Here is a 22,825-nt window from a genome sequence, read left to right as displayed (position 1 = left end):
GAGTGTTTTAAGACAACACAGGAGAGAGGCACCCAAGAAGAGGACAAAGGTGGGGGTGGGGATATCGGTTCCCTCCCAGGGACCCCCTTTCTGTTTCCTATTAAAATACTCATGAAATCATCCAGGGGGTAGAAAGAGAAAGAAAGAAAAATGTTTCTCAATTAGAGCATCCCCTGAAGAAGCAAGAATTCCAGAATATTCCAGAAAGACTTTGTAGGATGTTCCACACCACTAGCTGAGCCGAAGACTTGGCACCAGTGCAGACCAACCCTCCAGGCTGTGGCTTGGGAAGTCTCTGACCAGGGCAGCTGTGCCCTCGGGGGTCCCGGGGTAGGGGCGCTGCGAATGGCCAGCCACCAGCTGGGTAGGACCCTTTGATCATGGGTAGGACACAACCAGGCCACACGGGGCTCTAACCCTTTCAGCGGGGCTATTGCACTGCTGGGTATTTACCCCAAAGATACAGATGTAGTGAAAAGAAGGGCCATCTGTACCCCAATGTTTATAGCAGCAATGGCCACGGTCGCCAAACTGTGGAAAGAACCAAGATGCCCTTCAACGGATGAATGGATAAGGAAGATGTGGTCCATATACACTATGGAGTATTATGCCTCCATCAGAAAGGACGAATACCCAACTTTTGTAGCAACATGGACAGGACTGGAAGAGATTATGCTGAGTGAAATAAGTCAAACAGAGAAAGTCAAGTATCATATGGTTTCACTTATTGGTGGAGCATAACAAATAATATAGAGGACAAGGGTAGATGGAGAGGAGAAGGGAGTTGAGGGAAATTGGAAGGGGAGGTGAACCATGAGAGACTATGGACTCTGAAAAACAACCTGAGGGTTTAGAAGGGGCGGGGTGGGAGGGTGGGGGAACCAGGTGGTGGGTATTAGGGAGGGCACAGATTGCATGGAGCACTGGGTGTGGTGAAAAAACGATGAATACTGTTACGCTGAAAATAAATAAAAAATTTAATTTAAAAAAAATCTAGAAAAGTGGTTGGCATATATAGGGTATTTAGTTAAGTAAATGAAAGAATAAATTTTTATGTGATTCGAAAAAAAAAAAAAAAAACAGGGGCTCTTACTGGTGCTATTCACTGACGGCATCCCAGGTCCTAGGATAGGAGCACTATAGTAGGTGCTCCAGAAAAACTTACTCAATGCATTACTGCAACAGTCATCTGTCACAGGTGCTTGAGTACACATCTGCCTCTGGCCCAAGTGTCCAGCCCATCTCTGGAGGCTGCTGGCCAGGGACTGGGGGGTTGGTGTGCTGGAATTGGGGAAATAAAGGCTCTACTTCCAGGTGATATGAACATTACACATGATACTTTTGTCTTTTTGTCAGGCCACAGAATTTCCTGGAACTGTTCCTTCAGGAGTCTCACCTTACTGTACCATGAAGGCTGTCCTTGGCAGTTCACCACGTTGTTAACTGAGCAACAGGAGATTTCACGGCAGCCTCCCAGGCAATCCACTCTCTTACGTATTAGAAAAAACAGCTGATCTCATTGCAAAACTTCCCTTATTTCAAAGAAAGAGGAGAAAAACAAAACAAAACAGAAAAAGTACAAAGGCTAATCTCACTCTGGAATTGATCTCCCATGAGAAACTGAAGATTTTGGCAAAGGGCTTTGATCCCCTCTCAGGAAGAGAGAAGAGGATATCCTAGCTCTGACACAAACACAGAACATGCCGAATTCTGCCTGTCAAGCAAGAGTGTTCTTGGGAATGCGGAGTTCGGCTTGATGCTGTTAAACAGCAAACATTCCAAAAATAGACGCCTGGTGGAGATGACAATGAGAATGCCACAAAAAGAACACTAGAAGCGAGACTGGCCAGCTTTTAGGAGGCAACTTCTGTTTGCTGGGTATTTTGATGTGATGTTTATAGCAACCCCACAAGGTAAATGTCAAATTGCCGTGAATTTCTCGATGAGAGAACGGGTATTTAGAGAGATTAAGTACATTGCCAGAGTCACAGAGTGAGGCGTGGCAGCCCCGGGGGCTGCACCCTGGTTATTCTAAAATCTGACACTGGGGACGCTGTCTCTAGCCCGACTGCTGAACTCAGGGAGAGGAACACCTGAGAAAAAAAGAGACACGGGGAGTGGCGCTCCCGGTCCTCGGAGAGCCGGAAGAAAAGAACTTGGTTTCAGGGGGACCAGTTGGGGCTCAGAAAAACAGACTGGGAAAAATAGGATAAAGACTGGGCAACTACTAAGGAAAGAAAAGAAAGCCAGTATTGGAATGTGGAAGAGTGTTGATCTGGGTAGTTTGGTTAGAAAGCACCATCAGGGCTGTGGGACTGGCTCCGAGGCCCGATTCTGTGTCTGCGGGTCTCAGCCCTCCTGCTCCGTGCAGGACACTGCCTTCTCTGCCAGAGAAGTTCTCCTGGGGCTCCCCCTGCCCTCTGACCCCCATGTGCCTGGGTGTCAGGCGTGAGCCCATAGTCTGACCTCAAAGCACACCCCCAGGGAAGGGTGGGGCACCACCTGCCACAATGGCCAGGGTGGAGGAGGGGAGCCTGGGAATGGCTTGCCTGCACCAGGCCTGTCCCTACCGGAAGGACTGTGTTTCTTTGGATGTTTAAGCCGGCTGAATTTGGCTGCTGGTCGACCAAGAAAATGTCCTCACTGACTCCTTTCTCTGTCTGCGGCCCTTGGCTTATCCCGTGGCGTGTCGTTGTGTTTGAAATGCAAATTTGATCACCATACTACTCCAATTCCAATGTGATCCAGACCCTTAGCCAGGCCCATGTTCGCTCATGCTCAGGGATCCAGGCTAGACCAAACTTTGTTTGCTGAGGTTTTAAACCTCTGAGCTTTTGCAAACGTTCCGTCTTCTTGGAAAGCCCCCTCTAGGCTCACCCTAGTCTCTCACATACACCAGGTGAACCCACTTATATGTCCAAAGATCACGATGCTGCCTGCTGAGTCTCCCTGTAATCTGGCTGCAGTTCATTGGGTCGCCCGCTGGTCCCCTCCCTGCACCCCACCCCCCGCATGCCTGAACCTTCGTCTGTGATGGTTGCGGGGGTCAAATTCCACGATGTCTCCCTGTCCCACTCTGCTAGACCCCGAGCTTCTTGAAAGAGGGGACATGTTTGTTCCCCCTTGGTATCAGTAACAAGACATATGCTGGATTATACTCAGTTATGGTAACACTCTTAATTTTCCAGGAAAAAAAAAAAAAAGATTTCTCTAAGCTCCTTGAAAGAAAAATGGAATTCCCTTCAGAGGAAGTAAAAATCAAACTTCAGGCTTCCTAACGGCAACAAAGCAGGAGGAGAGTGGAATAAAATTTGATAATTCTTAAAGAAGGATGGACGCTGGGGCTCCTGGATAGCTCCGTGGGTGAAGCATCTGCTTTTGGCTCAGGTCATGATCTCAGGGTCCTGGGACTAAGCTCCCTTCTCAGTGGGGGGCCTGCTTCTCCCTCTCCTGGTGCAGCTCCCCTTGTTCCTGCTTGTTCTCTCCCGCTCTCTCAAATAAATAAACAAAATCTATAAAAGAGACAGAGAGAGAGAGAGAGAGAGAGAGAGAGAGGAACTTACTGAAGCTAGAGGAGCGGGCTAGGGCGGCCACGACAGAATGGTGGCATAATGGTGGAAATTTATTCTGTGGCAGTTCCGGAGGCCGGGAGTCCAAGATCAAGGTGTCCACGGGCTTGGTCTCTCCCGAGGCCTGCTGAAGGCTTTCCCTCTGTGCACACACTCTCCTCCGGTCCGTGTGTCCATACTTTCTCTCCTTATGAGGACACCAGTCAAACTGGATCAGGGCCCACTGTGTCCAAATACAGAACCACGTTGAGGTGTCAGTATGAGGGCTTCAAAGACAAATTCTGGGACATGGTTCAGTCCATAACATACATCAGCCCACCAGCCTCACAAGGGAGCAAGAGAAAGAACCGGAAAGACCCCACCCTTTCCAGAACTTGCCTTTTCTTCTGAGATCACAGGAAGGCTTTTATGCACCTGAAATAAAGAATTCTTGACTAAAAGTTTTGAGAAAGCACCTTTGCAGACCAGTGAAACTAACTTCCGATTTAAAAGACGAATGAACATGTCGATGGGGGACGGGCAGTTGTGGATAGAGCAAGAATAGGTAGGAACGCGAGGGGTCGGTGGGGTCATCCAGATCTGTAACCTGCTGTGATGTTTGGAGCAATGGGAGAGAACTCAGTGACCTCTACTTCCTTCTTTCTGTCCCCTCCCATCCCCTCCCATCCTCTGCATTAGCCAGTCGTTGGCCCTGCTTTGAAATATCACCAGGCTCTGACCTCGCTCCACCACCTGCTGCTACCACCAGGCCCCACGGCTCTTGGACTGGGCTAAGAGACTTCCGCCTGGCCTCCTTGCAGCCTGGTCTCCACTCAGTGGCAAATCATTTAGAATTCAACTTACTTCTCTGCTCAAAACCTTCTCAAAACTGCCCTCTTCTATGCCAGCCCTTCTCTCCCACCCCTATGGCCCAACCTCACTGGCTTTGCCAACTGCCCTCTCCCCGCTCCAGCCCTATTCACTTCCCTGTTGATCCTTAACAAGCCACACGTACCCCAGGGCCTTTGCCCTGGCCACTCCTTCTGCCTGACTCTCTCCACGCCAGTTCTCTGCATGACTTATTCCCTTTCTCCATCCCAGTCTTGGTTCAAATGCAGGCTTGACCCACTGGTTTCAGAAATAGCTATAGCAGAAAATGGTCCTCTGCTTCTGCTCTGCCTTTCTCCATGGTGCTCCCGGCGATTTGCCAATCTTCCGTAGAGTCTGTCTTCCTCTGCTAGAATTTCAGGGCTCAGACCAGGACTTTTGTTCTGCAAGAGCGGGTGCACACAAAGAAGGTGGAGAACACTGCCCCTTGTCCCCCGTCAGAGAAGTCAGAAGGACCACGTGTGGGTGTGATGCTGATAAGTCCTACAGATGTTAAGTGGTTGAAAACGTATGTATGATGTCTGAAGAAAGCAATAGTGTCAAGAATGGAACGTTGTTACCTTTCAAATAATTTTTAAATGTTCGATCCAAATAGAGTGTAGTCAATGCATCAGAAACCATCAGTGATGAAGCATCTCTAAATGATGATAGCAACCAATTTCATGATGATAGAGTAACCACAAGTTCAAAATCACCTACCAAAGAAGTCATGTCTCTGGTTGATGACAAACTAAACTGTACAAGATGTTTCTTTCTAGACATCCATTGACACAAAGAGGGAGGATTAAAAATGGGAGGAAAACAGATAAGGCACTCTTAATTTAAAATGTTAGATAAAAGGTCAGTTGATTTTGATAAAAATATGAAGAATAGTGAATATATAACATTAATTAAGCTTTTTGTATAGGGTCAAATAATATAACACCCAGGCATTTTAAATCAAATCTGTTAAAAAGTAACAATGGGGATGGTTGGATAATATTTTAAAAATCCACAATTATAAGGAGAGACATTAATTCACTAGTAGCAGGAAACACAAATAAAATGAGGGCAGGGGAAAGTTGTTAGTATAAATAAATTAAAAAAAAAGCAAACAAGCATATGCAAGACTCTCTTGCCGAAGCAGGAATTACTCATCTCTGTGAAAGATTTTTTGGAACAAGGGAGGCTATAAATAAAAATGATAAAATCTTCCAATTAAAAGATTACCCTTTGATCCAAATACAAAAGCACATGGACACTAAACAAAGCCCCGAAGAAAATCTAAATGAACTTCAAAGAACATAAGGTTTCAGAGGCTCCATTCCTTAGGAGGAAAAAAAAAAAAAAGAACAGAAATTATAGAAATATGAAATGCATCCAAGAGCTAGTGCTTTGAAAATAAGGGCAAGACCAGTAGCACTTACGCATCACTGGCAAATCCGAAAGTAAGAACAGAAAGTCCGCAGAAACCAAATTAGAAATGAGAGGGAGGATACATGATAATAATGGCTTTGAGGGGCTTCTCTGCTCATCTCTCTCTATCCAGGTTTGCAGCAGTGGTCCCTGCATGGGGGGGGGGGGCAAGGAACTGGCCAGGGGTTAGAGTTGGGGAGCAGGAGCTCTAAGCTTTGCTCAGCTCAACATCATGGGATCATTTCCCTGTTGGATGCCATCTGACTTTGGGTCTGGAGGCTCCCGTCCAGACAAGCCCATTTGGGGTCAGTCCCAGCCCTGGTGGCAGAAGGAGAGGGAGGTGTGTGTTGGGATGAGTCTGTATTTCTCTCCCTCAGGTGGGGTTGTTCAGAGTGCTGAGTTCAGAGAAGGGAATGTTCCATGTGTCCTTGTGTGTCCCTCATCTTCTACCATGGAGTGGGAGGATAACCCTCCAATTAGCCTATAATCTTTTCTTAAAATTTATGAAGGATCAGTTCTAGTTTTGATGCTTTAGAGCCCTGTCTTAGCACAAGCACCATAACAAAATGCCACAGACAGGGTTGGGAGGCTTCAATAGCAGACATGCATCACTCACAGTTCTGCCTAGAAGTTTGAGAGCAGAGTGCTGGCATTTTTGGTGTCTGGTGAGAGACCTCCTTCTGGCCTGCGGACAGCCACCCTCACGTGGAGTCCTCACGGGGATGGGAGCTCCGACAAGCTCTCTGGGGTCTCCTCTTATGAAGGCCCATCATGACCCCATCATGAAAGTTCCATCCTCATGATCCCATCATGAAGTTTCCACCCCCATGACCTCATCCAAACCCAGCTACCTCCCAAAGACCCCACCCCCGAATGCCATTCCACTGGGGGTCAGGGCTTCAACATGTGAATTTGGGGTTCGGGGAGATATGATACGGTAAAGAGCAAGTATGTTCTTCCGGTTTGACTTCCAAAGACACGCTAAACATCTTCTTCAATATAGCATGGCAGTTCAAACTAATCTGAAAAGACATAAAAAATGAGAAATAAGTATTGAAAATTAAAAAAAAAAAACCCAAAAGAGATATTTGTAGGTGGAGGGGATATTTCATTAGAGAAGCCAATGTAATCATATTTTAAAAGTAATAGAAGTAAGGAAATTGTTAAATATCAACCAACAGAAAACTGAAAGAATCCCTCCGTGGATGGGACCCCTCCCCTGCCCCTCCCCCTCTCCTCCCCCTCCCCAGAAAGTCACCCTGATCTGAGGCAGTGGGAAGGCTCTTTAGGGGTGCACCAAATGCCCGGGTGTAGGATCGCAGAGAACCTGCAGGGCAGCTTTGGGCCAAGATAGGAGTAAATGTATGTGATGGGCTCTGGAGCCGGGGGAGTGGGAGGTGGGGCCTTGGCCCTTTGGAGCACCGGCTGTTCTTTTGGGCGGTTCTCCGACTAAGTTGAAAATCGCCTTGGGATGGAGTGAGACGCTGGGGGTTGTAGGCTTCCCCCGGAGCTTCCCACTGGTCCCATGGTGGCGGGAGAGCATGAGGCAGGTGCCGTGGTCCTGTGGGAGGTGCTGGGGCTCCTGCTGGGGCTCTCACACCTGCTTCACAGACTAAGGCCGGGCGGGCCTGGGAAACTCACCCCCAGCCCTGGGGAGTGCAGAGCTGTGCCCGGGCGGCTTGATGGGCCCCTTCAGACAGAGGGGGTGATGGTGTCAGGATGTGCATATGTGTATGTGCAAGCATGTGTGGATGAGTGTGTAGGGTGTGTGCCCATGTGTGAGAATGCACGTGAGAGTGAGCGTGAGTCTGCATGTGCATACGTGTGTGAATGCTGTGAGAATTTGAATGGGTGTGAGAATGTGTGAGACTGAGCATGTGAGTGTGTGCATATGTGAAAGTGTATGAGTGTGTGTGAGTGTGCATGTGTGAGTGTGTACATGTGTATGTGACTATGAATGTGTGTGTGAGTGTGTGTGAGGGTTGTGTGTATGCATGTGTGCCTGTGTGAATGTGAGCTTTGTGTGTGTGACTGTGAGAATGTGTACAGTTAGGAATGTGTGTGTGAATGTGAGTATTGTGTGTAAGTGTATGTGTGAATGTGCATGTGAAAGTGTGTGAATGTGTGCAAGATGTGTGGGAATGTGTAGGTGTGACTATATGTGTGCATGTGTGAAAGTGGGTGTGAATGTGTGCAAGATGTGTGGGAATGTGTATGTGTGCTTGTGTGAAAGTATGCAAATGTGTGCAAGATGTGTGAGTGTGTGTACGTGTGGACATGTGTAAGTGTGTGCCACAAGTGGCCCGCTCGTCTTCAGCGCCAAGAGCGGCAGGGATAGCTGACACGGGAACATGGTGGCAGTGGGTGGCCCAGCTCCCTCTTCAGGAGAGCGACACCGACCTGGGTTCCCCTCCAAGGCGCCCGGTGGAGCCCACAGGCCGGACTCCCGTCCTGTCTCGGGAAGGTGGCTCCTGGCCACCCAGCTTCCGGTGGCTAGAGAATGGTCCCCTCTGCCCGTGCGCGCCGGTGTTTGTCTTTGGCTCTCAGGACACAGTTCACCATGCGGCGATGAAGAAATAATACTAAAAACTAGGTAAAACATGAAAGAGGGACCAGGAGGCATTCTGGATGGCAGGTGTCCCCCATGCAAAGGCACGGGGCGCATCCCGGACGGGGACTCGGGATGCATTCTGCCCCCCTCCCCCCGACCCCCGCCGGCGCCCGTGACCGTGACCGTGGCGCAGAGCCCAGCGCTCTTCCCCGACGACGCTCGCGGGCAGCGGTGGCCCGGGGGGGGGGGCGCGGGCCGCAGCGGGCTCGTGCTTGGGCGCCTCCGCTCTGCCTCTCAGCTGACAGGGGTCCGGTCGATGGAAGGGGCAGGCCGACGGGATGCTCTGAGCCACCTTTCCCCCCTCAGTGCCCAGTTTTATGGAGAAAAAATTGACACACGCGGAGGCCCGGTCGCTACCTGGAGGAGGTGCGCCGCGCGGTTCCGGCCCCGCCGCCCGCTCCGCCCGCCGCGCTCCACGTGCGCTGCTGCGACTTGCGGGTCTGGAGGCCTCGGGCCCCGCTGGCGGCGCCCCCGAGACCCGGGGATTCTCACCCTTCCCGCTGGTGCCTGGCTGTCTCCTCCTCCGCTCCAGTCCCGGCGGCGCACGCCCCCGGCCCCATCCATTTATGTCGGGGCTCCGGGTCCCTGGTGCGCCCGCCCAAGGCTCGGGCTGCCACGTGACTTTGAACTCCCCACCCCGGGGCCCTGGTCGCCAGGTGACAGCTCACTTGACTGACCTCCTTTGAAGCCTCCCCCGTTTCTCACGCTCATCTCTCTCCCGCCTCCCTTGTCTGCCGCGTTACTTCCAGGGCATTTCCAGCCAGCCCCTCGCGCACCGCGTGTAATCGGAAAGGGAGCGAGGCCAGGAGAGGGCTGAGCAGACACGTAAGTGCTCTTTGGCTGACAAGGATCCCCAGAGGTGAAATAGGACGGAGCACATGCACTGGGGGCGTCCGAGCTCTGCTGGCAAACCTGCGAGTCGCCTCGGTGCCACGTGGGCCCAACCCCGCCCGCCGGCCGCCCCCCAGCAGGTGGAGGTGTGAGTGTCGGGGGCCGCTGAACGCTGGGAAGCGTCCTCATGCATCACAATTACAGAAACACCTGTGCTAAGTACCTTGGTGCGGGTCGGGTGTGTGAATTCACGGGGTGTTCGATTGCCTCCGAATTTCTCATTTCTACACTGACAACAAGCCGCAGGTGTGCACGGCATGAGCCTGCGAGGCTGTGGTTCGGAGGTCTGTGCTGACAGATCGGCATCCAGGATGCATTTGTCCTCCCCAGCCCCGTGCACCCCGTATATACGCCAGCATTTACGGAGGACTGGGAGGCGATTTGTCACGTCACAGCTGCCTGTTGGCTCCTGGCATCCCGGGAAGGGAGGTGAGAGTGAGAAGGTGAAGTCATCGAGAGGCTGGAGCTCGGCGGCACTCGGGTGGGCTGGTGCTGGCTGAGGCCTGGGCTTTAGGAAGACGGGGAGCCAGACCCTACCTGGAAAGACGCTTCCGGTCAAGAGAACTGGCAGCCAAGGATAGATGGACCCGTGGCCATATTTGGCCCGTGGACGGATCGGCACTATGTGAAAGAATGTTGTAATCTTTACTAACATTAGATGTCGAGGGCGCTCACCAATTCAATATAGATTTCTGGCTTCTTTCCAACAAACAGATCTGTCCCAGGGATCCACACTGCCCCATTTAAAGCGTGGGCATCGTCCCCCGTCTGGAAGGTGCATGCCGCCTCTGATGCCTTCATGTGCTTCACCCCTCATGGGGCCCTGCAGGTGACTCGGTTGGGGGCAGACAGCTAAGACGCTGTGCCTTCTACACAGCGGTACAGGCAGCGGCCCCATGAACGGCACCCTCCCGAGGCAGAGCCTGGGAAAGGGCTCAGGACAAGCTGGAGCGGACGCTACCCCTGACTTTGCACATCCAGATTCCGTGCAGATGCTCGTCCTTGAGTATATCCTAGTTCAGCAGTACAATATTGTTCTCTGCAGGTAACATTCTGGATTCATACTCAGATGCTTTCTAGTCGTTAGGATGCAAAACCACTGGTGCTTTGGTTACCCCCCGCTGATGCTCCCCTGCGAGATTACTCCAGCACCCACAAGATCTTCTGCACCTGGGGCCAGGGTTCCTCATGGACCTAGGCCTCCGGGCTGTGACCAGGGCTCCTTCCAGGCCTCCGTCCTCACGGGACCTCTGTGGTGGGAGGAGAGGCGTGGTGTGGATGTGGGTGGAACGGTCTGTACGTTCCATTGCCAGATAAAACACAGGACGCCAAGGTAAAATTTGAACTTCAGAAAAATGAGTAATTTTTAGTATAAACATGTCAGTTTAAACAGGTCCCAAACGTTGCATGGGACAAACCGAGAGAAAAAATTGTTCATTGCTTATCTAAAGGGCTCAAATGGAACTGGGTATCCAATATTTTTGTTCTGTTTGCTCTTTTAAATCTGCCAACCTTATTTTTATTTCAAGGGACGATGCCCAAGTTCTGGAGGCTTCTTTGCATGCACTAGTTTCTTGGGCTGCCGTCCAACTTTGCACATCTGGATCAGGCATCAGGCATCCAAGAGAGGCTGTCGTGGGTGTCTAGGGGCCATCCTCCTCCTCTAATTGGCTGTCAGTGTTTCTTTCTGGGTGCCCGTGAGCTCAGGGCAGCCGCTCTGCCAGGAGTGGCTTCCCGAATAAACCAACAGAGCCCGTAACCAGTTCCCGGTTGGCCACTTCGCTACCGGTGGAGGTTCGATGGGGCCCCGGAAGCTGTGGTGCGTCAGGGCCCCTTCTCTCATCTTGAGCATTCAAACATTTAACAAATCTGTGTTTATAACTTCCTAAGGGTATCAGGTACTGCGACGGTGGACTACATTTTCAATCCGATAGACATTTATTGAGTACTCCTGTATGTCAGGGGCCGTGCTAAATGTGGCAGGCAGGCAGTGAGCAGCACACGAGGGGGAGATGCTACGTTTGGAGGCTTCAAGCTCACCGGGAACATGCATGACACACAGACGGTTGCAGGGGCGGGGGGGGGGAGGGGTGGTGGCAGGGCTGCAGCACTCCCAGCAGGGGTCTTGACAGGAAGGATGTGTGACTGAAGCTTTAAGCAAAGACTTCAGAGGTCTGGCAGGAAGGGAGGCCAACCATCCCAGGCAGAGGGAGTGATGGCAGCATGGATGTGCAGAGGCCAGATCCTTCTCTGACGGGCTGGCTTGGGGTGGGGCAGGGTGGCGTGAACCCCCAAACCTGAAGGAAGAATGGCTCCCCCGTATGGGTGCCTCTCCTTCCTCTTCTCTCCTCTCTCCTGAAGGCGCGGTCTGGAGCAGATCATCTGATGAAAACTTCAGTTGACCCATGTACACTGACAGTTTCTTCACCTCCTTTCTCTCCATCCAGCAGCAAGGGGATGGTTCAAGCCTGCTTGCCTTGTACCCTCTGCTGCAGCCGCCGACATGGATGTCGTCAGCCAAAACCCCTACAGTCGTGCTATCCTGATGGGTGGTCTGCCTCTGAAGGCAGGACCACCAGTTCAAAGCATACTCAGCCAGGCAGTCAACCCACCTGCTCTCTCCTTGTGTTTTATCTTTCCCACTGGTCAGCAGGATCACTGCACACCCTCTTCTCCCCCACCGAGCCCCCTGCTACCAATCTCCCAAGGCTAGATTTGAGTGGCTCGTTTTTGACATTTAAGGGTCCCCTGGAGTTTGGTGGATTTGCTCAAGGGTTCATGCCTCCTCTACGGGAGAGCCTGGACCCCAAGTTCCTGATAGGCTGTGCACTGACCATGTGGTCTACACCCGCAGCCCCCAGCGGCACTGTGCGGAAGCCACGTGGGCACATCTGCCTAGAGCGCAGGGAGGGATAGGCTGCAGGTGCTCAAGCAGATGGTCCCTGGGGACCTCCGGCTCCCCATCACCTTCGAGAATTGTCAGTGTGTTTGCCACTGGAGAAAAGGAGGAGGGGAAATTGACTAAAAGGGAAAGAGAGAGAGAGAGAGGGACAGACACCATGGAAGACAGGCAGAGCTTGGAGTGCTGCTGCCACCGCCAAGGGGTGCATGAGGTTGCTAGTAATCCCTAGAAGTCAGGAGACAGGTAGGGGACGCTTTTTCCTTTTGAACCCCCAAAAGGAACTAACATTGCTGACACCTTGACTTTGGACTTCCGGGCTCCAGACCTGTGAGAGAATAATCTCCTCTTGTTTCAAGCCACCCACGTTGTGGCCAGTTGTTACTACAGACGCAGAAAACTGAACACGATGATCAGAAGCGGCGGGGGGGGGGGGTGCCGGTTGGTAGCATGGAGCCCATTGGCTTGAAATAAATAGGCAGAAAATTTAATTCCTTAAAATTTTATTGCATTTGGAGACAGTGGCTGAATTCTCTTGTTGACTCATTGTATAAATGCGTGAGGATTGATAACAAAATGGCGAAGGAGTGTGGAGCGCAGGTAAAGGACAGGCGGGGAGGTCCCCCACGGCGGGGGCCCGGCTGGCCTTACAGGGGCGCGCATTTCTAAGGCTTCCAACTTCTGTGGTGATGAAGCTGGAGCACAAATATTTTGGAAATTTTGTGCCCGAATAATTTTTGCGAACTCTGTTTTGGGTAAAAGACAGAAATCTATCAAACGCCGCGCAGATTAACTTATCACAGAGCTAAATGGGCTGTCAGTGTGGGAGACGGTGGTTGGCCCAGTGAATTCAAATGCATGTAAATTTCCCTGGTGGCAAAGTTGAGGACGGCGGAGCTGTCAGACGGTGACATGTGGAAATACATTAACAGTGTTTAAAATATATTTGAGGGGGCCGCCTCATATTTTGATAACATGCCCACCGACAAATGATTTGTGGGGATGGGAAATTCTGACCTCCTCATCTATTCCAGAGGAATCTTTGTAATGAGCCCCCAGGATGTTGGGTGCTTTAGTTCTAAAACAATTACCAATGCCAGCCTGCACTGGCGAAGGTCCCCTGTGTCACTGACGTGTGGAGCTGGGTTCTGATAGCCTGCTTGTCAGCATCACTCTCGATTACAAGGAAAGTGATTAAAAACTTCAAAAGAACCAATTACATTGTGTTATACACCAGGGCTGCGGTTCCTCACCAAGAAACACACCGGATCCTTCACCACCGAACATTGCTTCGCGTTTTTAGTCTTGTGTATTTATTTGGAAAGGAGATGTCCTTGACTTATTGTAATTATTCTCACTGTTTAAGGGAAAGGCATTCCAAAGAGCTGTACTGTGTCTATTTAGAGGGATGGGAACTCGTCTGTTTATGATGGGAATTGATTTTAGTAATTACAGACATGCTGAATATCTCCTGAGTTTTCAAGGGAGGCCACAAAGATATGTGATACCTCACTGGTAAATGTAGGTGCCCTACAACCTCCAGCTTCCTCATCAAGTCCCCCCATTCCTCCCTTCACGCGCCAGGCAGTCTTCAAAACTGGCACTCATAGACCAGTCTTTCTTGACAAATAGCAGGTGTGATGTCGCCCCTTGCCCCACTATGACCTAGAAATAAATCCAGAAATATCCACCCATGAAACAAACATAAAACGTAGTTTCTTTCTTGATGTATTCTTTTAAAATCATGCATATTCAAGTTTGCATTGATTTGACAGGACAATGAAATAAGCCTTGGTCCGTATCTTGCTGGATGCACGGACACCCAAGTCTAACACTACATGATGAGAACTACGATGGAATGCACAGAATGCCTTGGAAGCATGGAGGAGTGGCCCCTGATAACCTGTGATAGGGCCGGGAGAGGGATCAGGGCAGACTCCTGAAGGAAGGCAAGGAGTTGGCCGGGTAAAGATGGGCAGGGAAGGATGAGCATGACCGAGACCCAGAAATGTGTAAATGTATGAGAGACTAACAGTCATTAAGCACGTGCTCTGTGCTGGGTTGTGGGAGTGAGTTTGGGTATTTGGAAAAAGTCTAATCTCCCTCAAGAATGCCACTAGAAATAACAGTGTCGACTGATGAGTGAGTGGCCCACCATGAAGGCAGAACTAAAACACACCCCTTTCCGGGGCGCCTGGGTGGCTCAGTGGGTTAAAGCCACTGCCTTCGGCTAGGGTCATGATCCCGGGGTCCTGGGATAGAGTCCCGCATTGGGCTCTCTGCTCAGCAGGGAACCTGCTTCCCCTCCCCTCTCTCTGCCTACTTGTGATCTGTCTCTCTGTCAAATAAATAAATAAAATCTTTAAAAAAATAAAAATAAAAAAAAATAAAACACACCCCTTTCCAGCAGTAGGTGTGAGACCACCGTGCTTCTCAGTGTGGGCACTGTTGACATCTGGGTCTGGATGGTTCTTCTCTGTGGTGGGCTGTTGTGTGTCTTGTAGTGTAGCCACATTTCTGGTCTCCATACATGATATGCCAGTGGAAACCTCCAACTCCCAAATGATGACAACCAAAAATGTGTGCAGACATTGCCAAGTGACCCTACTTGGGAACTGCTACCCTGCAGCTGGAAGAAGAGACAGTCACAACACATGTACCTCCCTTTGTCCACCATCCCACGTTCAACTGGGAGATTAGGCTGTGATAAGGGGGACCTATATTTGAATGGCTCAGATAAGCAAGAGAGTATGACTTTCTCATAGAACAGTCCAAATGGTTGGGGGCTGCAAAGTAGGCTGCCTGTGCAGTTCCATGAGTTGTGCAGAGATCCAGGGGTTTCTGTCTTTTTACTTTAGCCTGAAGTGTGGCCCCTGGCTTAAGGCTCAACCCAGATCACCACCACCATATCCACCACCAGGCCTCAGTAAGGTAGAGAAGACAATGTGGAGAGCAAGCAATTTCCTTATAAAGTTGTCATCAGAGAAATCCATATCACATCTGTTTGCTTCTCAACAGGAAAAGCATAGTCATGTCACCATATCCAGATGCCAGTTTAGCAGGAGGATGCTGTGGGCAGCTAGGTTCCCGTGTCCCCAGTTAAAATGCAAGAGGTTAGGAATTCTAAAAGCAGGAGAGAAATGTAGATACTGGGGAGAGGGAAAAGCCTCTACTACACTTTGTAGGTATTTGGATGGAAACCAGGGTACAAGGGCACTGACATAGGTAATGGGGACTGGCAGTGGGTGAGATAAGGTGGTCCCTGTCCATGTGAAACTTATGCTATAATGGGGAAGGGGGAAATGACAGGTAAGCAAAGAAATAAATATAGGTTGTGATATGTGCCTTGAAAGAAAGAAATAAAATGACTGGATGGGGGGGTGTTGACTTAGATAGGGTGGGTAGTGAGGGCTTTGCTGTAGTGGTGACATGTGAAATGAATTCTGTAAGGTAAGAGGGGGCCAGCCATATGCAGAAAGGGTGTGTGTGTGTGTGTGTGTGTGTGTGTGTGTGTGCTTGCGTGCGTGCACGTGTGTGTGTGAAGGAGAGAGAGAGAGTGCATGCGTGCATGCATGCACAAAAGGATTTATTCTGAGAAATTGACTCACATGATTAGAGAGACTGAGAAAAATCTCAGGATCCACAGTAAGCAAGCTGGGGTCCCAGGAGAGCCAAAGTGTAGCCTTTATTTCGCTCTGACAGTAGAAAATTCCAAGGGTTGGCCAACTAAGCAATACACTTTTAAATTGCCAATGTGCCAAAGGAAAAAAATGACAATGGAAATTGGGGATTACTTTGGACAAAGCAAGAATGAAAAATCTACATGTTAAATCTTGTGGGATGCATCTAAAGCTACAATTAGAAGGAAATTCATAGCCACAACTTTATATTCATTATTGACTGTGGTGATGATTTCACAGGTATATACATACCTATGTCAACACTTATTAAAAAGTAAATTCTAAAAATGTACATTTTCATTATGTGTCAGTGACATGTCAGCAAAGGTGTTTATAAAAGTTAGGCTGAGAATAACCAAATAAATCCAAATAAAATATAAGAAAAGTAACAAAGTAAGGAAAGGAAACTACTAAAATAGAAAAAACAAAGAAAGAAAATAGAGATGTCCCATAAAAACCAATGCTGTTTCTTTGAAAAGAAAAACAAAGTGTAGAAAATTCTGATGATTTAAATAAATACAAATAAACCATATCAGGGAGAAGAAAGGGAGATATTATTAAGAAAGTTCATAACAATACATTTGAAAACCTACATTAAAGAGTCAATTCCCCAGACACATGATGGCAATATTGAACTAAGATAAACAAGATATTTTAATAGATCCAAGGATATTAAATAATTTTGTTTGTTTAAAAAAGATCTATGATATCTGCTTGGATGATTTTATAGGCAAATTATACCAAATATTCAACATTAGTTCGCCAAGTCCAACAACAAAAATATCCATAATAACTTGAGTGTATCTTAGGAATTTAAAAGAGTTTTGTTCTCTTTTCTTCTGGTTTACATCTTTAGTTTGAAATCGATCCCTTGTTTTGGAGTTACTCACTTATCAATACGTGTTCACATCTAGTTGTTCTACAGTTGGTTTTAGTACTGGTCTTTTAAGAAGTGAGAAAAACCTTTTACACTTACCCTTGTATTTCCACCTTTATTGTGTAGATCCACATTTCCACCTGGTATAATCATCTTTCCACCTGAAGAAATTCCTTCTTCATTATTTTAGTGCAGGACTGTTAGTACCCCTTGCAGATTTAGTTTGCCTAGAGAATATGTATTTCTAGGTTTACAGTTTGTGTATTTTGTGTATTTCTAGGTTTACTGTTGTAAAGATGTTATTTCATTGTCTTCTGGCTTACATATGGACACTGGAAGTTATGATTTCTTTGTTCTTTTGTACATAATGTGTTTTATATGGTACTTATGGATGTCATTACATAAATAGTGTTCATTTGATTATGATGTCCCCTAGTATTTTTTGTTCACTCTGCTTTGAGTTTCTTGACCTTCTTGGACTCCTGGATTTATACTTTACAAAAAAGTTGGGATTTTTTTCAACTACTGTTTTGTCTAATGTTTTCCATTTCCCTTGTCTTCACCTCCTGGATCTCCTATTGTATGTGTGTTAGACAACTTGGTATTGAATCATACATCATTGGAGCTGTTTATTTATTTTTTTTCTAGTCATTTGTTATCTCATTGCTCAGATTTCCTAGTATCTTACAGTTGTCTTCAAGTTTCCTGATCTCTGATCTTTGTTTTCGGTCTCATCTGCTGTTAATTCAATCAGTGAATTTTTCAGTTTGGATATTGCATTTTTCATCTCTAAAAGTTTTATTGTATTCCTGTTCTTTCTCATTTTATGTATGTTGTTTATTTTTATATTTTATATATATTTATATTTATATATATAATATATATTTTTTATATTTTTACATATTTTTTGTGAAAAAAATTTGTACTCAATTATTTCTGTTCCCATTTTCTGATTTATTTAGTGCATATGGGTAATATTTTTCTGTTTCTTCCCCTTTCCAATTTTTTAAAATTTAAAGTTAGACACTTTTTTTTTTTTAATTTGACCGACAGAGATCACAAGTAGACAGAGAGGCAGGCAGAGAGAGGGGGAAGCAGGCTCTCTGCTGAGCAGAGACACTGATGAGGGGCTCGATCCCAGGACCCTGGAACCATGAACTGAGCCGAAAGCAGAGACTTAACCCACTGAGCCACCCAGGTGCCCCAAAAGTTAGACACTTTTTAAAATTTAAAGTTAGATACTAAATTTTGTATTGTTGAATACTGGGTTTTGTTGTCTTCCTTCAACTAATGTTGTTTTTTTTTTTTTAATTTATTTTTATTTTTTTTTATTCTTGCAATAAGTTGTTATTTATTTATGGTTCAGCTCTATTATTACAAGGCTTGTTTCTAAATTTTAGTAGACTTGTGTTAGAGTCTGGTCTAGTTTCTCTCTGTTATCAATGTGTAACTCAACTGGACCCTTCTCTACTCTGAGTGTTCAATGGGGACCCTTCAATCTGGATTGCTGGAGCACTGTGAGTTCTCCAAGGCATGTGTGAGTTCTGGGCATAGTTAGGCTTACAGTTTCTTAGTTAGTCTTTGAGTTTATTTATCTATCTTATTGAGCAAAACCTGAAAGAATTCTATGCAGAGTTCTGGAGTTTTTCTCTGTGTAACTCCTTTGTCTCTGGTTCTATATCCCACACTTTCCAGTTCCTTCAGCCTCAAGAAACTTTGATATGTTTCCTCAACTCAGCAAGATCATTGTGCTCTATTTAATATCCTCCTTTCTATATCAACCTAAAAAGGGCCTCAAGATAGAATCTCAAGGTGATTGTGGGGATTAACTGTTTCCTATTTCTGAAATTTCATAGATCTGAGATACTCAGTGTCCAATGTCTGAAAATGATTGGTTTGTCTATTTTTTCCAGTCTTCTAGTTTAGATATGGTGAAAGGATGCATATCATCTGGGTTATTCCATCGTGTCCTTATACAAATGTTTTGACATTAAGAAACTGATTTCCATATTAATGGTTTAAAAAGAAAGATAACAACAATTTCAGTAAATGTAGAATGAAATTTTGATAAGAACTAAAGATAAAGATATAAAACTGAGAAGGAAAATAAAAGTATTTAACTAGAAAATGGCATCAATTACAAATTAATAGCAAAAATAATTTTTATTAATGAACCATTAGAAGCACTGTTTTAGTGACAGGAACAAGATAAATATGACACCATTATAATTGCCATTAAACACTACAACTAACACAGTAAAATGAGAAAGTATAAAGCAAGAAAGTTTAAGAATTGGTAAGGAAAAAATAAAACTGTCCTTATTTGCAATTGATATGATTGTCCACATAGAAAACCCTAGAAACTCTAAAGACAAACAATCAGAATGAATGAAGAGTTTGAAAAGTTTACTAGATACAAGATCAGTACACACAAATAATTTCTTTCCTATATATCAGCAATAAGCAACCAACATTATAATTTTTAAGATACCATTTATTAACAGCACAAAATCTAGACTGAAGATAATAGCACACAAAAGTAAGAAAATCTTATTAACAAAATGTGTTTTTCAACTAAAATGAATGAGTCTTCTTTGAAAAATTGCCAATTCTATGTCTGGGAGTGGATGGGTAGGTAAAATATAAGAAGAGCCTAGAATATGTTGTCAGAAATCAAAGAAATGCTCCAAAATTGTTAGAACGGATGGGAGGGGCGTGGGAGGCAGCTTAAGGTTAAAAATGTCCAAGTTTGGGTATTCTTGAAGACCACAGAAAAGTCACAATTTCCTTACAAAAAGTGAATATGGCAATTGGTTGTAATACTTGGGACAAAAAATAAAATTCATGTATCCATAGTGATAGTCAAGAAAGAAAAGGTGGGGAAATATGGAAACTCTTCCATACAAACGATGACCAGCTAGTAAAGCAGAAAGACTCTTAAAATTAGAAAATACTATTTTGCAACCACCAACACAACCGAATTAGACAAGGATCATTAATAGGTGCCAAAATGATTGGGTGAAAACATATAGTCACATGCTTTCAAAGTATCACCCTGTAGATTGCTTCTTCACTGAAAAGAGGACAAAGCCCATTTACAAGAAAGAAAACTAGCAAACGCTAACTCAAGCAAGGGATCAAACTGAACAATGCCAGTAATAGAACAGGCTGACATGTTGTGTGTCTTGATGTGTAGTATTCCTGTCAACGATGTTTAATCCAATCATGAAGAAACAATCAGATTGTGGGACATTCACTAATATAGCTGGCCTGGACCTGGACCCCTGAACAGTGTTAGGGTCATGAGTGATGGAAGAAAAATGGTATGATCATGTTGTAGTTCAAAATGGGTTAATTGCAATGTTGACCAAACTCAATAATTCTTGATTGGACCCAAGGAGAAGGAAAATAACTACTGGGGATATATTTTGGACAACAGAGAAATTTAAATGTGAATTATATATCAGGTAATATTTAATCATGTTCAATGTCTTGGTAAAGAGAAACAATACTGAATGGTTATATGAAAGAATGTTTTATTTGACGGGAAAGAGATGCAAAACATCTGTGGGTGATTTTCATGCTTCTGCAACTTTACTTGTTAATTAAAAGTGAATATGTGATTAACTGTTGATAATTGATGAATATGGGTGGAGACTATATTAGTATACATGATACTCCATTTTTTTTCAATTTCTCTGTAGTTTTAGAAAAAAAATCAAAATAAAAAGCTTTGAGAAAAAGGGATAAGCTGGTAGGAAAAGCAAAAATGATCTTTGAAGAAAATAATAAAATTTATTGAAAGACATAGAAGTAGAACTATTTCATGCTCATAGATGGGAAAACCAAATTTCTTAAAAGGAGCAAGTCTACCCAGAAGAATTCTGACAAAAATTCTAGTGTGATACTCTGTGGAATTTGATAAGCTGATTGTAATATTTATGATGATAAATGGCAAGACAGTTTTTTGAAGAACAACAATATAGGAGAACTATCTCTGCCTGCTTTTGAGACTGTCGATAGACCTTTGGTAATCAAGATGGGGAGGGAGGATGGTCTAGAGGGTCAGTGCAGACTGCCCAGGAAAAGACCCCTATGGATGTCCTTGGGGACTTTATATATATATGAGAATAGGGCACCTCAACTTAGTGGGAGACACTGAATCATTATATACATGGAGCCATACCAATTGGTTAATCCCACGGAAAATGAAAATGAGACTAGATCCCCACCTTAGACATATACAAAAGTAAATTGCAGCAGAATGAAAGACTCATGTATGAAAACAAAACATATCATTTAGAAGAAACTCTTGGAAGACTTCCTCATGACTTTGCAGTAGGGAAGGATTTCTTAAAGAAGATATGAAAACTCCAAGCTATAAAGAAAACAGTGGATACATATGGCCACATTTTATTTGGGGGATGGGGTCTCACAAAATAAAGAAAATTGAAGCTTAAGCCAAAGAGCAGGAGAAAACACTTACAAGAGAGATGACCAGTTTTTTTAAAGAATACTTTAAAATCAATTATAAAAATATGAAAAACCCAACAGTAAAAGAAGTAAGCAGTTAAGGAGAGCTCATGGTCAAGGACATAGAAATCATGAACATACCTGTGGAGAAAGTCAACTAAAAATCCAGCCAATGCGAATGAAAACATTCTCATCCCTCCGATTATCAACACCTGAAACTGTATAGTAGCGAGAGTTGGGGAGGGACGGAGCAGTGGAAGCTTTCGGACCTTGCACGAGGTGGTGTCCAAGCATCACAGCCATGCAGAAGAGAGATTTGGCAATAGGTAGCGATGTTGACGATACATGCAGGTGGTGACTTGGGGACCCTCTTCTATATAGGAATCCAGAAAAGCCCTCCGCATGCCCTATACAGTGTGATCAGGGATAGCACACGTTTGGAAACCATAATCCAACAAATGGAAAAAATACAATTTATAAAATTTGTATATTATATATCAACATGGGATTATAAGGAATTGGCTTGTGTGATTATAGAAGCCCCAAGATCTGCAGTCAGGAAGCTGGAGACTCAAGAGAGCCAAAGGTGTAGCTCCATCCTGAGTCTAAAGAGCCGAGAGCCAGATGAGCCGAAGATGTGGCATCTGGTCCAGGTCTGAGTCGGAAGGCCGGTGGAGACCACTGCTCCGGATTGAAGACAGTCAGGCACTGAGCAAATGGTCTCTTTCTCAGCCTTTTCGAACCATTCAGGCCACCACAGATCAAAGGAGTTCCACCCACACTGGGGAAGCAGTGTCCCTCACTCGGTTAACCTATTCCAATGCCAGTCTCATCCAGAAACACCCTTACTGACACACTTAAAGTAGTGTTTAGACAAATGACTGGGTACCACGTGGCCCAGGCAAGTTAACATGTAAAGTTAACTGTCAGTCTGTCTTCTGTCTATCTGTCTGTCTATCTTTACCTATCTATCTAATCTATGTATCATCGATCTTCTCTGTCTTATCTATCTTATCTATCATCTAACTTATCTACCCTATCTATCCATCCTCTAACTTATCTATCTTCTCTATCTACCATCTATCTCTATCACCAACTGTGATGAGCACTACACTGCCAGTGTCTTGTCTTGATTTTGGTCTGGTCCAGTTGTCAGAAAAGGGTTCCCTGGGGAAGGGACATCTCTGGGGAAGCTAGACAAGGAGGAAACATTCCAGGGAGGACAACAAGCAGAAAGATAAATATCCTCGCACCCTGGGCGGCCTGACACCCGTGGTGGCTCTTGGCTTCATCCTTGAGTATGCCAAGTGAGCTTCCAGCAACATCTGCTTTCTTTCCAGGACCCACGGGCTGCCCTGTGGAATGGTGCTGGGAGGCTGCAGCAGGGCAGCACGCTGAGCTCCAGACACAGAGCAGCTCTGGGCTCTGCACGGATTCCACGGCACCATGGGAAGGCTGGAAAGGCCCTTGGATCTGTGGCACGGAGCTATGCTGCCTCCTTGCCTGGGCGGCAGCCTCGGCTCGGTGGTGGGCTTCCGTGTCTTGTGAATACGAGGCTGTGCT

The sequence above is a fragment of the Martes martes genome (genome assembly GCF_963455335.1).
Source record: "Martes martes genome assembly, chromosome: 14".
Taxonomy (NCBI): domain Eukaryota; kingdom Metazoa; phylum Chordata; class Mammalia; order Carnivora; family Mustelidae; genus Martes; species Martes martes.
Note: the sequence above shows the minus strand (reverse complement) of the source record.